Source organism: Tamandua tetradactyla, unplaced genomic scaffold, assembly GCF_023851605.1.
Source record: "Tamandua tetradactyla isolate mTamTet1 unplaced genomic scaffold, mTamTet1.pri scaffold_141_ctg1, whole genome shotgun sequence".
NCBI lineage: Eukaryota > Metazoa > Chordata > Mammalia > Pilosa > Myrmecophagidae > Tamandua > Tamandua tetradactyla.
In genome coordinates, this window is record NW_027518272.1 from 190,722 (window position 1) to 206,084 (window position 15,363).

Genomic DNA, 15,363 nt, shown 5'->3' on the forward strand with positions numbered 1-15,363 from the left:
ATTTATTGAAGAGACTGTTCTGTCCCAGGTGAGTTGGCTTGACTGCCTTATCAAAGATCAAATGTCCATAGATGAGAGGGTCTATATCTGAGCACTCTATTCGATTCCATTGGTCGATATATCTATCTTTATGCCAATACCATGCTGTTTTGACCACTGTGGCTTCATAATATGCCTTAAAGTCAGGCAGCACGAGACCTCCAGCTTCGTTTTTTTTCCTCAAGATGTTTTTAGCAATTCGGGGCACCCTGCCCTTCCAGATAAATTTGCTTATTGGTTTTTCTATTTCTGAAAAATAGGTTGTTGGGATTTTGATTGGTATTGCATTGAATCTGTAAATCAATTTAGGTAGGATTGACATCTTAACTATATTTAGTCTTCCAATCCATGAACACGGTATGCCCTTCCATCTATTTAGGTCTTCTGTGATTTCTTTTAGCAGTTTTTTGTAGTTTTCTTTATATAGGTTTTTTGTCTCTTTAGTTAAATTTATTCCTAGGTATTTTATTCTTTTAGTTGCAATTGTAAATGGGATTCGTTTCTTGATTTCCCCCTCAGCTTGTTCATTACTAGTGTATAGAAATGCTACAGATTTTTGAATGTTGATCTTGTAACCTGCTACTTTGCTGTACTCATTTATTAGCTCTAGTAGTTTTGTTGTGGATTTTTCCGGGTTTTCGACGTATAGTATCATATCGTCTGCAAACAGTGATAGTTTTACTTCTTCCTTTCCAATTTTGATGCCTTGTATTTCTTTTTCTTGTCTAATTGCTCTGGCTAGAACCTCCAACACAATGTTGAATAATAGTGGTGATAGTGGACATCCTTGTCTTGTTCCTGATCTTAGGGGGAAAGTTTTCAATTTTTCCCCATTGAGGATGATATTAGCTGTGGGTTTTTCATATATTCCCTCTATCATTTTAAGGAAGTTCCCTTGTATTCCTATCTTTTGAAGTGTTTTCAACAGGAAAGGATGTTGAATCTTGTCGAATGCCTTCTCTGCATCAATTGAGATGATCATGTGATTTTTCTGCTTTGATTTGTTGATATGGTGTATTACATTAATTGATTTTCTTATGTTGAACCATCCTTGCATACCTGGGATGAATCCTACTTGGTCATGATGTATAATTCTTTTAATGTGTTGTTGGATACGATTTGCTAGAATTTTATTGAGGATTTTTGCATCTGTATTCATTAGAGAGATTGGTCTGTAGTTTTCTTTTTTTGTAATATCTTTGCCTGGTTTTGGTATGAGGGTGATGTTGGCTTCATAGAATGAATTAGGTAGTTTTCCCTCCACTTCGATTTTTTTGAAGAGTATGAAGAGAATTGGTACTAATTCTTTCTGGAACGTTTGGTAGAATTCACATGTGAAGCCATCTGGTCCTGGACTTTTCTTTTTGGGAAGCTTTTGAATGACTAATTCAATTTCTTTACTTGTGATTGGTTTGTTGAGGTCATCTATGTCTTCTTGAGTCAAAGTTGGTTGTTCATGTCTTTCCAGGAACCCGTCCATTTCCTCTAAATTGTTGTATTTATTAGCGTAAAGTTGTTCATAGTATCCTGTTATTACCTCCTTTATTTCTGTGAGGTCAGTAGTTATGTCTCCTCTTCCATTTCTGATCTTATTTATTTGCATCCTCTCTCTTCTTCTTTTTGTCAATCTTGCTAAGGGCCCATCAATCTTATTGATTTTCTCATAGAACCAACTTCTGGCCTTATTGATTTTCTCTATTGTTTTCATGTTTTCAATTTCATTTATTTGTGCTCTAATCTTTGTTATTTCTTTCCTTTTGCTTGCTTTGGGGTTAGCTTGCTGTTCTTTCTCCAGTTCTTCCAAATGGATAGTTAATTCCTGAATTTTTGCCTTTTCTTCTTTTCTGATATAGGCGTTTAGAGCAATAAATTTCCCTCTTAGCACTGCCTTTGCTGCGTCCCATAAGTTTTGATATGTTGTGTTTTCATTTTCATTCGCCTCGAGGTATTTGCTAATTTCTCTTGCAATTTCTTCTTTGACCCAGTCATTGTTTAGGAGTGTGTTGTTGAGCCTCCACTTATTTGTGAATTTTCTGGCACTCTGCCTATTATTGATTTCCAACATCATTCCTTTATGGTCCGAGAAAGTGTTGTGTAAGATTTCAATCTTTTTAAATTTGTTGAGACTTGCTTTGTGACCCAGCATATGGTCTATCTTTGAGAATGATCCATGAGCACTTGAGAAAAAGGTGTATCCTGCTGTTGTGGGATGTAATGTCCTATAAATGTCTATTAAGTCTAGTTCATTTATAGTAATATTCAGATTCTCTATTTCTTTGTTGATCCTCTGTCTAGATGTTCTGTCCCTTGATGAGAGTGGTGAGTTGAAGTCTCCAACTATTATGGTATATAAGTCTATTTCCCTTTTCAGTGTTTGCAGTATATTCCTCACGTATTTTGGGGCATTCTGATTCGGTGCGTAAATATTTATGATTGTTATGTCTTCTTGTTTAATTGTTCATTTTATTAGTATATAGTGTCCTTCTTTGTCTCTTGTAACTGTTTTACATTTGAAGTCTAATTTGTTGGATATTAGTATAGCCACTCCTGCTCTTTTCTGTTTGTTATTTGCATGAAATATCTTTTCCCAACCTTTCACTTTCAACCTATGTTTATCTTTGGGTCTAAGATGTGTTTCCTGTAGACAGCATATCGAAGGATCCTGTTTTTTAATCCATTCTGCCAATCTATGTCTTTTGATTGGGGAATTCAGTCCATTGACATTTAGTGTTATTACTGTTTGGATAATATTTTCCTCTAACATTTTGCCTTTTGTATTATATATATCATATCTGATTTTCCTTCTTTCTACACTCTTTTCCATCTCTCTCTCTTCTGTCTTTTTGTATCTGACTCTAGTGCTCCCTTTAGTATTTCTTGCAGAGCTGGTCTCTTGGTCACAAATTCTTTCAGTGACTTTTTGTCTGAGAATGTTTTAATTTCTCCCTCATTTTTGAAGGATAATTTTGCTGGATATAGGAGTCTTGGTTGGCAGTTTTTCTCTTTTAGTATTTTAAATATGTCATCCCACTGTCTTCTAGCTTCCATGGTTTCTGCTGAGAAATCTACACAAAGTCTTATTGGGTTTCCCTTGTATGTAATGGATTGTTTTTCTCTTGCTGCTTTCAAGATCTTCTCTTTCTCTTTGACCTCTGACATTCTAACTAGTAAGTGTCTTGGAGAATGCCTATTTGGGTCTAATCTCTTTGGGGTGCGCTGCACTTCTTGGATCTGTAATTTTAGGTCTTTCATAAGAGTTGGGAAATTTTCAGTGATAATTTCTTCCATTAGTTTTTCTCCTCCTTTTCCCTTCTCTTCTCCTTCTGGGACACCCAAAACACGTATATTTGTGCGGTTCATATTGTCCTTGAGTTCCCTGATACCCTGTTCAAATTTTTCCATTCTTTTCCCTATAGTTTCTGTTTCTTTTTGGAATTCAGATGTTCCATCCTCCAAATCACTAATTCTATCTTCTGTCTCTTTAAATCTATCATTGTAGCTATCCATTATTTTTTCTATGTTTGCTACTTTATCCTTCACTTCCGTAAGTTCTGCGATTTGTTTTTTCAGTTTTTCTATTTCTTCTTTATGTTCAGCCCATGTCCTCTTCATGTCCTCCCTCAATTTATCGATTTCATTTTTGAAGAGGTTTTCCATTTCTGTTCGTATATTCAGCATTAGTTGTCTCAGCTCTTGTGTCTCATTTGAGCTATTGGTTTGTTCCTTTGACTGAGCCATATTCTCAATCTTTTGAGCGTGGACAGTTATCTTCTGCTGCTGGCGTCTGGGCATTTGAACAATGATTGAACAATGATATAGCTTTCACAATGAGACTCTGTGAATGTGAAAACCTTATGTCTGATGCTCCTTTTAGCTACTATATCAACAGAAGAGTAGAACACATGGAATAAAAATAAATAATAGGGGGAACAAATGTTAAAATAAATTCAGTTTGAAATAATGGTAAATGAAAGCGGGGGTAAGGGGTATGGTACGTATAGTTTTTTTTTCTCTATTATCATTTTATTTCTTTTTCTGTTGCCTTTTTATTTCTTTTTCTAAATCGATGCAAATGTACTAAGAAATGATGAATATGCAACTATGTGATGATATTAAGAATTACTGATTGTATATGTAGAATGGAATGATATCTAAATGTTTTGTTTGTCAATTTTTTTTAATTAATAAAAAAAAGTTAAAAAAAAATCCCTGCTTTACATGTGAGAAGACTGAAGTTTAGGGAAGTTAATTAACTTAATCATATAACAATTACAGGATACAGGCTAGGTATTATAGGTCATTTTTACTTGAGTCCATGTTCTTCACAGCTTGCCCTATATTGTAAATTTCATTTTAGTGTTTGGCTCACCTTATCAAATGGGATTTGAATTAATGAAATTTTACTGAACTAGGGAACAAATCTGTCTTAATGTCTTACCATCCATCTGGCTAATTGGTCTTACACTTTTAGGCTTGGAGACTTTCGGCCTGCTAGATTTGGAGGGATGAGGGTTGACATAAAGAGCATGGTACCTGAAATGCTTATTTTGACCTTTACCATCAGGATCTTTACTCACTGTTAAATTCCTCTGTGTTAGGAAGGAACATCAACCACGTTAGACACTGTGATTCACAGGACTTTTCTCTTTTTCTAAATCCTAACATGCCCAGATTCATTTCCTCCAACACATTTATCAATGGCCAAATAAACTGACAGCCTATTTTTGTCTCCTGTTCAGGATTCCTAAGCAACTGTACCTCTGGGCATCTACTTAATGTGCTTTTCTTTCTTGTTTAAAAAAAAAGTATACATTATCGGTGCAGGTGATCCATTTATTCACTTTTTCAGGAGAAATACATCCCCAGGTTTCCCTATTTAGATAGGAACATAAGTATTCAGCTTTCTCATGCTCTTAGTTGCAACTTGCTTTCCCTCTCTCTCTCTCCCTCCCTCCCCATCTTTCTCTCCATCTTGAGTTCCTTCCCACTCATATTTCAAGCGCTGGCATTCTCTGCTAATGTCCTAGAGAGAAAGCCTTTGTGTTTTTTCATTCCTTTGGCCTCTAGAGAAATGTGGTGCCCATAGGGATGTGTCAGAACTTTTACTGAGTCTATGAAGGGCAATCAGGAGCCTTCTGGAGGTTTAATGCAAAGCAGTAGGTGTTGCCTTTCAGGTTTCTTTGTCACACTGGGTTCCTTGGGGAATTTTTTTCAAAGAACCCTTGTGATGCATTCTTTGCATTATAAAAAAAAAATAAAGACAGTGCACAGAATGAAGAAAGAGTCCATACAAAGTCCTGGAGCATAAATTAAGCAGGACATATTGCAATTTCCTTCAATGAGACCTAGGCTCTTATTCCCATGATCCTTTCCTTTGTTCTTTTGTGAAGCTATATCATCACATGGGAGAAACATTGGCAATGACTATTTGTTACCTCATTCTTAAAATGTAACCATTTTTGTACCCCCCTCAACCACTCCAAAAGCATCTTGGTTTCTATAGCCTGGAGGAGATTAATTTTTAGCAAATGGATACTTGCTGTGCATTCTTAGGTACCAGACACTGTACCTAACCATAAAGTTATGTAATTGCCAATAGAAGTACAACCCCCCAGCTTACCTATGGGGAAGGAGACAGAGAAGTCATGTCACCCAAGGCTACACAGAGAGTGAGCTGAGGAGAGGGGAGGAGAACATAAGGCTCTCTGAATTACCAAAAATACCTGTACTGTTCTGGTACAGCACTATGTCCTCCACCAAGAGGAATGGGCATTTTGGTGCAGCTTGTGAAAACTGATGTATTAGGCACTTGGAATACTTTGTCAGTGTCTAGATGAGAATATGCATGCCCTATCACCAATTGTTGTACTGAATAAGTGAATACCCTGGAGGAACTAATTGCACTGCACTAGAGGAAATGTGTACAAGAATGTCTAGTGTATCATTGGTTATGGTGAAAAATTATAAAAAAATAACTTATATTCCATTTAATAGTAAATAGATTAATAACTTTTGATAACTTCATCCAATGTAATAGACTATCACAAATGAACGAGATCTGTATGCATCATCATAGATAAATGCATATATTGTATAGAAGAAAACAAGTGACAAAAAGATATGAACTCCTTGTAAATTTTACAAATACACAAAATACTTGAATATCTATTACATGTGGGTGCACACACTTAATAAACAAAAAAGCATAGGTAGATATGTACCTACTTAATGATAGTTTCTCCAGGGAGGGAGAGATTAGGTTAGGGATTGTGGGGAGGTGGGTTTTCCATTTTATTTGAACTTTTTTTTTTTAAGTGAAAGTTCTATGAAATGTATGGGAAAATGTTAGATTGTTACATTTGGTATGTTCTAGTTAGTAAGCTGCTGAAATGTGATATACCAAAAATGGAACAGCTTTTAAAATGGGGAATTTATTAAGTTGCAAGTTTACAGTTCCAAGGGCATGAAAATGTCCAAATTAAGGCACCAAAAAGAGGCTATCTTCACTCAAGAAAGGCTGATGAAGTTCAGGGTTTCTCTCTCAGCTCAAAGGGCAAATGGTAGTGTCTGTTAGCTTTCTCTACCAGCTTCTTGTTTTCCTTCCTCATCTATAAAGGTCTCTGGCTGCATGGGCTCTAAAGCTTTTTCCAAAAAGTATTAAACAACCCCACCTTGAATGAGGGAGCATATATCTCCATGGAAAGAAACCATCTTATCAAAGGTTACCACCCACACTTGGATGGGTCATAGCTACATGGAAACAATGAAATAGAACCCACCCAGCAATATTGAGTGAGGATTAAAGGACATGGCTTTTCTGGGGTAGATAAGAGTTTCAAACTGGCACAAGGTACACATTAGGCACAGGAATATTTCTTACAGTCTCCAATTCTCTCTACGTTCCTGTGTATTGACATTAGTTCATAACTAACTTTTTTATTACATAAGGGAGAAGTGATAAAAGCACTTAAAGGGTCTTTATACGGAGTGGTGTTGTTAGTGAGACACCCCCCGTCACCCCGCAGGCCCCAGAATGTCAGTGTCTTCTGACACATAGCAGGCAGCATATGTGAGCGGTGCACACTGAACCATCCAGGCCCTTGCAGCTTTCCTTGTAGTTGTGTTCTCACCTCACTGCCAGCCAAGACACTTCCTCACAATGGACTTGCTAAGGTCTTTCTGACTTTAAGTTGCAAAGGCTCTTATCACTCCCGCGAGGCAGAGAAGCCAGCCATGACTTCATTTCTCTTTATGTCTAGATGAAACCTTGTTACTCCTCTTCCAGCTACTCTAATTCAGCCTGAAGTGCTCTGGAAGGCTCTGGCTACTGAGGGAAATGTGCCTTTCCTAAGTAGGATTAGGAAGGCTTTTTTTTCAGGGATCTGCCCACTGAACTCCCAAAGTTCTGACCAGGCCATCTATGGGTGAGCCTGCCCTTACTTCCTGCCAGCACTTTACTCCTGACAGATTATATTCTTATTCTACTATAAATATGTCTTATGCCCTCCCTGTTCAAAGTACAGTGTTGCTCAGCTATGCTCACCAAGCCCTCTCCCCACCTCTCTTTCTCTCCTCTCTGTCCCTCTGTCCCCCAACCCCCCGGCTCCCCATCTCTGTCTGCTTACCCACTTATTCTCCTTTCCCATCTCTTCTCCTCCCTCCTTTTCTCCCTTCCCCTCTCTGCTCCCTCTTTCCTCTTCTCTTCCACTGAAGTCCTTATTGAAGAGCCCTAGTGGCCTGCCCCATCTGCAGATTCCCATTTATATTCACAAATGTAATAAATATAATATCTATAACTAATCCTGTCAAGTTTCTATTCTTTCCAGATAAAAAAGTACTAAATGTCACCGAAGGTTTGGCCTAAGTAACTTTATATATATATATATCTCAGTGCTCTATTTTGACTTAATTATATCACCTCAGACAAATCAAGTGAGCCCATTTTACATCAAATTTCTTCGCTGATAACTTTGGACACTATTTTTTGTCTGTCTTGCTGTGTCTTACCAGAATCTGAATAACATTTGTAAAACAACTGAAATAAACAAGGAGGAAGATAAAAACATCAGTGTTGCTGTGGTAACTTCATTGTCATGTTGACACAGGCTACTGATGGAGAGTTGGAGTGTTCACTGCAAAACAGGGATGAGAATGATTCACAGCAAATTTCTTGTTCTTTCACAACAATAGGAGTTTTCTTCCTGATGGAAATACACTGGCTAAGAAGGGATCTTTTAGTTATGTTTTTGAGCAACACTTCTTTATTTTCTTCTCTATAAGAAAAGAGAGAAGTTAGTTTATTCAAAGTACATGAAAATTTGAGATCAGCAAAGGGAAAGAAAGCATGTCTTTCTAATAAGTTTTTAACTGATTCCTTTTTACCTCTTTCCAATTCACTAAGACTTATTCAAGTAATATCTCTATAGTGGGTTGCAAAACAAGGGAATAAATGCATACTGCAATTGATTAAATGGAAAAGAAACAAGGCCATTTGCAGAGTGTGAAGCACAGAGCTGGAGAGGGAGGGTGATTATCTAAGAAGCTGAGATATTTTTCTTTGCTGTGCTTCAGGCCCCACTTTGCATTAGGGTGGGGAACACCCTTGTCTGCACTTAGAAGATTAACTTTCGGCAGCAGGTGGTCTTCCAGAAAACCCTGGTATGGAGGCCACACATGTTTGAGTTCAGGAGACCATGTCTCTTCTTAGTTCTACTTAACGCAATACAGTTATCTAGTGGTCTGGGGACTGCAAGTGAGGAGTTCTATGGGTTCTATTCACAGGTTTGGAACAATTTCAAATTTGATTTGGTTTTTGCCTCCTGTCTTTGTCTTAGAATCTTGATTAGAAAGATGATTGGAGTAGAGAAATTATTTTTCTTTTCTTTAAGTTTTAACCTGGGGAACATTGTAGCAATATACCTCAATGCCTACTTTGCCTACTTTTATGTGTACTCCTTAGTATACATGGGTTATTTATTTATTTATTTTTAATACATGGGCAGGCACTGGGAACTGAACCCAGATCTCTAGCATGGCAGGTGAGAATTCTGTCACTGAGCCATTGTCACACCACACAGTATACACGGGTTATTAATGAGTGATCATTGTTACTTTCATGAGTCCCCCTCCTTGATCCCTAATTATGAGGGATTTTGAGCTTCTTTTTTTTTTTTCTTGCGGGTGACTCTTAGGCCTAAATTTTAAGTACACTTGACCTATCCTTTGTGGGGTTAAGTTTCACATGAACAAACCCCAAGACTGGGGGCTCAGCCTATAGCTTTGTTTGTCCACACTGCTTGTGAGAATATCAAGCATTCAACTTGGGGAAGTTGAATTTCTCCCTGTTCTCACCATTCCCCAAAGGGGGCTTTGCAAATACTTTTCCACTCACTGATCGAATCACTCTGGGATTCATCGGGGCATCACTCTGGACAAACCAACAAAATCTCATCCTACCTGAGATTCCAAGTACTTATGGTGTTCAAGCAAACTATCTACATAAGTTATATTAGGAAATGCACTAGTCAAAATATAAATTTTGTAACACTGAACTTCTTTTAAAGAATGGAGCACAAGAGAAATTAGACTAAAGGATGTGTATCAAACAAGGTTGACAAACCAACCTTGGCAAACAGAGAATGAAAGGGAGGAATCCCAGCTAGAGTAGTGTCAGACCGTTTGAGGGTTCAGGATAGATTGAGTATGGGAGCTAGGGGTTGAGAGGAATATGGCTTTTCTAAGAAGCATTCTGTTGGGGACAGGAGGCTAGCCTAAGATGGCGACTGGGCTAACATGGCCACCCTGGCTGATGCAACAGTACCTACTTAGTACAACAAGGTTCTTCACGGAAATAGGTTCCCGCCGGGACCTTCCCGCCGGCGCGAATTCCCCACCAATTATCTAACCAGTCTTTCCCGCCGGCGCGAACTCCCTCCTATCATAATGCTCCACATACCCTACTTCCCCTCCCAAGCTGGTATATATACACCCAGCTTGGTTAATAAAATTTGCAGCTTGATCAGAATCCTGTCTTGCTGTCCTTCTTGCGTCTCTCTGTCCCATCGCCATTCTTCCCTCAGCAGGTGGCGGACCCCGTTGACTGTCCTGCGGGTCAGGACATTTGGCGCCCAACGTGGGGCTCGACCGCTGGCTGAGAGATAGAAGCGTCGCGGGCCGAAAAATGAGGAGGGCCCTCCCATAACCCCGGACTGCCACAGAAGTAACTCGCCTGTGAACGCAGCCCCGGCGACACTGCCTCGCGCCGACGGACGAACGAAGAGAAGAACGAAGGATCGTACGGTAAGTCACTTTCGTTTTCATTTAAAAAGAAAAATTCACCATGGGACAGGAATCTAGTACACATGAGCTTTACGTGAGACAATTAAAAGAAACCCTCAAGACGCAAGGAGTGAGAGTTAAGAAAAAGGACCTTAGAAATTTCTTTCAGTTTGTCTATCAAACCTGTCCATGGTTCCCTGCTGACGGGACCATACACCAAAAATGCTGATCGAGAGTAGGAGATTGTTTAAAGGACTACTATAAAACTTTTGGGCCGGAAAAGGTACCAGTTACAGACTTCAATTATTGGAACTTAATCAATGAGGCCATAAAAACTTCCCCTTCAGACCCTGAAATACTACAGCTTTGTAGAGAGGGAGAAAATGCCTTAAAAGATGCATGTCCCCTCTCCAGACCCCACTCAGAATGTAATTCTGTAGTTACAAAATAATCCCCTCCTTAACTCCCTGCAAACCGCCAGTCAGGCACTCTCCTCTCTCTCTCTAATGACTAACCAAAATAAGCCCTCTAACCCCCGCTGTGCTCGCTACGTTTTTCCAGTCCTCCGTAGCCAGCAAAAGGCAAAGTCACAGAAACTTCCAAGCCTCAGTCTGAACAGGAAAGCAGTGAGGGGGAAGGGAGCGAGAAAGCTAATGAGGACGAAATAAAATCCAAATGTAGCCGCGAGCGGGAGGAAACACCCCGAACCAATAAATACAAAAGGATTAATCTAAAATATTTAAAAGAACTAAAAAAAGCTGTGCATAATTATGGAGCAACTGCCCTTTTACTCTGGCTTTGCTAGACAATATTAGCGAAACGGAGCTTACTCCAAATGATTGGTCACAGCTCGCCAGAGCCACCCTATCAGGTGGCGATTTCTTGTTATGGAAAGTGGACTCTGAGGAGCAGTGTAAAAAGTATGCTGAAAGCAACGTCTTAAAAGACAGCACAAAATCCTGGTCATTAAAAAAGCTTCTAGGGTCAAGTCCTTATCATCTTAATTCTACCCAGGCACAATACCCCCGAGGACTTGGTCTCCAGGTGCAGTCCGCCACCATTAAAGCATGGAGGCTACTCCCCCCAAAACGGGCTCTCACGTCCTCTTTATCAAAAATAGTTCAGGGCCCCAACGAGCTGTATACTGACTTTCTCAGTCAGCTACAGATCACAGCCCAGTGCATTCTTGGTGATCAGGAAAGCGATTTTATCAAGCATCTCGCTTATGAAAATGCTAACACCGCCTGTCAGGCGGCAATCTGCCCTTTTCGTAATACTGACCTCTCCAATTATATTAAACTTTGTAACGGAATAAATCCTAATACTCAGGCAATATTAGCTGTCTTACAAAATAGCCCTCAAAACAACGGCCCCATCTGTTTTAATTGTAACAAATCGGGTCATTATTCAAAAAATTGCCCCCTACGCATTATTTTTGAATAATGGAATATGGAATAAAGCCTAAACTAATATAATAAGTGCTGAGAGTTTGTAAAAATAGAAATTATGATTAAAATCAAGAAAGATTTAATAAGTCTAAAATGACAATGTTTTCTTGAACTTTTAGCCTGTTACAATGAAAAGATATAAAAAGATTCTAAATAATTAGTTAGAAAGCAAAGAGTCTGTGTTTTATCAAAATAACTTATGTTAACTTTTGTCATGTTGTTATCTGTATAAAAAATATTGATTTTCTCCTGGGTATCATTATACTGGCAAAAAGTGCTTCTTTTCTTGCCCTAAACCAGGTGGCTTAATCTATTAATCTAAGTACTATTACTATAAATGAGTCTATTACTGGCTAAATCATATTCAAATCATATAAATACCTATATTCCTTTAAGCCAAAATATCTTAAGACTTTGTCCAATCTTTATATAAACTACATATGTATAAGCTAAATTTATCCTAAAATAACCATGGCTTATATTGGAAGCAGATCAGATTTGAGGGTTGAATGCAAGGAAAAAATATACTTGTGGAGTCTTTTTTGTTCACCTGATGTTGCCATTACATACAACTGATATTGCTATCACATGACCTTGGTAAAAAATAGTTAAAATGTACACTCTAGCTGGGAGGACTGGCTATCCCCCCAGAAAGAGGTGTACTTTAATAAAAATATCTAGGTCCAGGAAGTTCCTCTTGGTCCCTAGCCAGTTCCCAGAGGACCCAACTGGGCCCGGTCATGTAAGCAAATCAGAATTTGGCTACTATTGTGAAAAAATACCATAAAAACTGCATGCAATAAATTTAAAATTAGCAAAAATGCACAACCAATTATAAAGAATCCACATTCCTGCATTCCTTTTAAATCAATCCAATGAATTCAATTTTTAAAAATCTGGTCATTTGCTATGGGTACATGTCACTATTGGCACTCTGCATTCATTTTTGCTACCTGCCACTTTAGGGATTCCTAATTATATATTACAAAACTTGCTTGATATTTTACAAGGAAATTCTGATTTATTAAGCAAAAGGCAGTTAACAGCTGCAGCTGAACAAGAGTTACAATTAATTGAACAATGCATTCAAAAAAGACAGCTTGTTCAAATAAATCTAAAAAATCCTGTTGATTTTATTATTTTCTTTACCTTGCAATCTCCCACAGGCCTATTTTAGATCTATTTGAACACAATTCGCCAAGGTCCTCTGGAAAGATCCATTGGATAACACTTGGTGAGGACCAGATCCGGTCCTGATATTGGGCAGAGAATCAGTGTATATATATTCTAGGGAATTCGATTCAGACAAATGGTTACCAGAGCAATTAACAAAACAAATAAACAATAACAATCTGTCCAGGGCAAAAAGTTTGCCCTGAGAAAAGGCATTTTTCTCTCTTTCTGTCTCCAGCACAGCTGAAGCTACTAATAAACCAGCAAGCCCTGCTATAACCTATTCAACGACGGCTAAGCTGACAGACGACTGAAGTCCAAGAATCCATCTACTGGTGTTGCTGGTCTAGGCACCGGTATCGCCTCAATCACCCTCCAGCAACAAAGCCTCTCCCATCTCAGGGCTGCCATAGACGAGGACTTAACCCATGTTAAAATTTCCGTCACCCACTTTGAAAAGTCCCTTACGTCCCTATCAGAAATAGTTCTCCAAAATAGAAGAGGGCTAGACCTGCTCTTCCTTAAACAAGGAGGGCTTTGTGCAGCATTAGGCGAGGAATGTTGCTTTTATGCTGATCATTCTGGCTTAATCAGAGATTCAATGACCAAACTTAGGGAAGGAATTGCAAACCGCAAACATGAGCGGGAAGCCCAAGGAGCTTCCTCCTGGGGACTCAATGGAATCCTCCCTTACCTTCTCCCTATATTAGGCCCCTTAATAACCCTACTCCTTATAATATCTATTGCACCTGCTATTATAAGGAAAATACTCCAGCTTGTAAAGGATCAAGTTAACTCAGCCCTAGGGAGGCCCATTCAGGTGCATTACCAAAGGCTCCATCTCCAGGACCAGGGCGTAACCCTGGAAGGCCAGGAAGCCGTCTACCCTCTGTAAGTTCCCCCTCCTACGGGAGCAGCATACCACTCGAAAGTATGCTTCTAGCTTATGCTATGATTGGTACCGCTGGGTGCAAGGCGAAGCACTGCAAAGGAGGGCCAGAACAATCGAAGGCCGCTTTCGAGCTCCTTGAGAAGTATGCCTCATTTGCATAGGGGTTTGCTCTGCGAAAATTCCCCTCCCCAGAAAAACAGAGCCACAAACAACTTGGGGAATGAGGCCTCTACTTCCCCCAGTAAAGGTTAATGCCAAAATGCTTAATCAGCATCCTTCCTCCATCCTTTTGAAAAACAAAGGGAGGAGATGTTGGGGACAGGAGGCTAGCCTAAGATGGCGACTGGGCTAACATGGCCACCCTGGCTGATGCAACAGCACCTACTTAGTACAACAAGGTTCTTCACGGAAATAGGTTCCCGCCGGGACCTTCCCGCCGGCGCGAATTCCCCACCAATTATCTAACCAGTCTTTCCCGCCGGCGCGAACTCCCTCCTATCATAATGCTCCACATACCCTACTTCCCCTCCCAAGCTGGTATATATACACCCAGCTTGGTTAATAAAATTTGCAGCTTGATCAGAATCCTGTCTTGCTGTCCTTCTTGCGTCTCTCTGTCCCATCGCCATTCTTCCCTCAGCAGGTGGCGGACCCCCGTTGACTGTCCTGCGGGTCAGGACAGCATTCTGTGGATTCCGCTTTAGAATTGTTTTAATAATCTTTGTGAGACTCCTCTTGATATTGAATTACTTATATTTTTGGTTGCTGGAATATGTACTTTTAATGCTACTCTGACTTTGAGAGGGACACATAACACCCTAAAATTTATGTAAGTTAACATGCTAAAGTTTCCCCCAAAGAAGCCTATTACGGTGGGCCCTTCTAGATCCATCAGGCTTTTATTGTAAATTACTGCTACCTTTTTTCACCTATTATGCAATTTAGCAGGAAATTCAACTCCAGTACATAGCGGAAAATGGAATTAAAGGAAAGGAGTGTTGGGGATAAGGCTGATCCCCAATTTTAAATTTGAAAAAGGGAACTATTGGGACAAATTATCAAGACAGGACAGAGCCTAAGAAAAGAGCAAGCCAGATATTGTGACCAAGGTTTTCTTGGCTGGTTTGAGGGAACTTTGGGTTAAAGAATCTGTGTTGAGTGAACATATGCATCCCTACTTTTTTGTGTGCCCCCCCTATGCCTGCATGAAGATGACATGTTATAATGGTTAAAAGCTCAGACTTTTGATGTGATAGGCCTCAGTTGGCTTCTCAAATTTGCTACCTCATCTACCATCTATTGGTGTAGGGCAAATTCCTTAAATTTGCTGAAGGCTAGTCTCCTCAACTTTAAAATGTGAATCATAATTTAATCCCTACCTTGTAGATATAGTGAGGGCATAAATGATGAAATAACCTGTTTGACACAGAATATGGCATACATAAGCCTTTAATACATTTGCTGATTTTATTATTTTCTCTTTTAGGTTTGTCCTTATTTGCCTATGTGGAGTATTGTGGAAAAGTTTTTTTA

The 15,363-nt window shown here is 39.2% G+C and overlaps 1 protein-coding gene and 1 long non-coding RNA gene across 17 annotated transcripts in view; one reads left to right on the top strand and one right to left on the bottom strand.

Annotated features, from left to right (window-relative positions):
- Positions 1–15,363, bottom strand: part of LOC143673140 (voltage-dependent N-type calcium channel subunit alpha-1B-like) — a 201,198-nt gene that overhangs the window by 183,775 nt on the left and 2,060 nt on the right. The gene's annotated exons all lie outside the window — the stretch shown is intronic.
- LOC143673141 (uncharacterized) lies at positions 9,868–14,415 on the top strand. The gene is made up of 2 exons (XR_013170213.1): positions 9,868–10,338; positions 13,177–14,415. It is a non-coding gene; the product is annotated as an uncharacterized LOC143673141 (long non-coding RNA).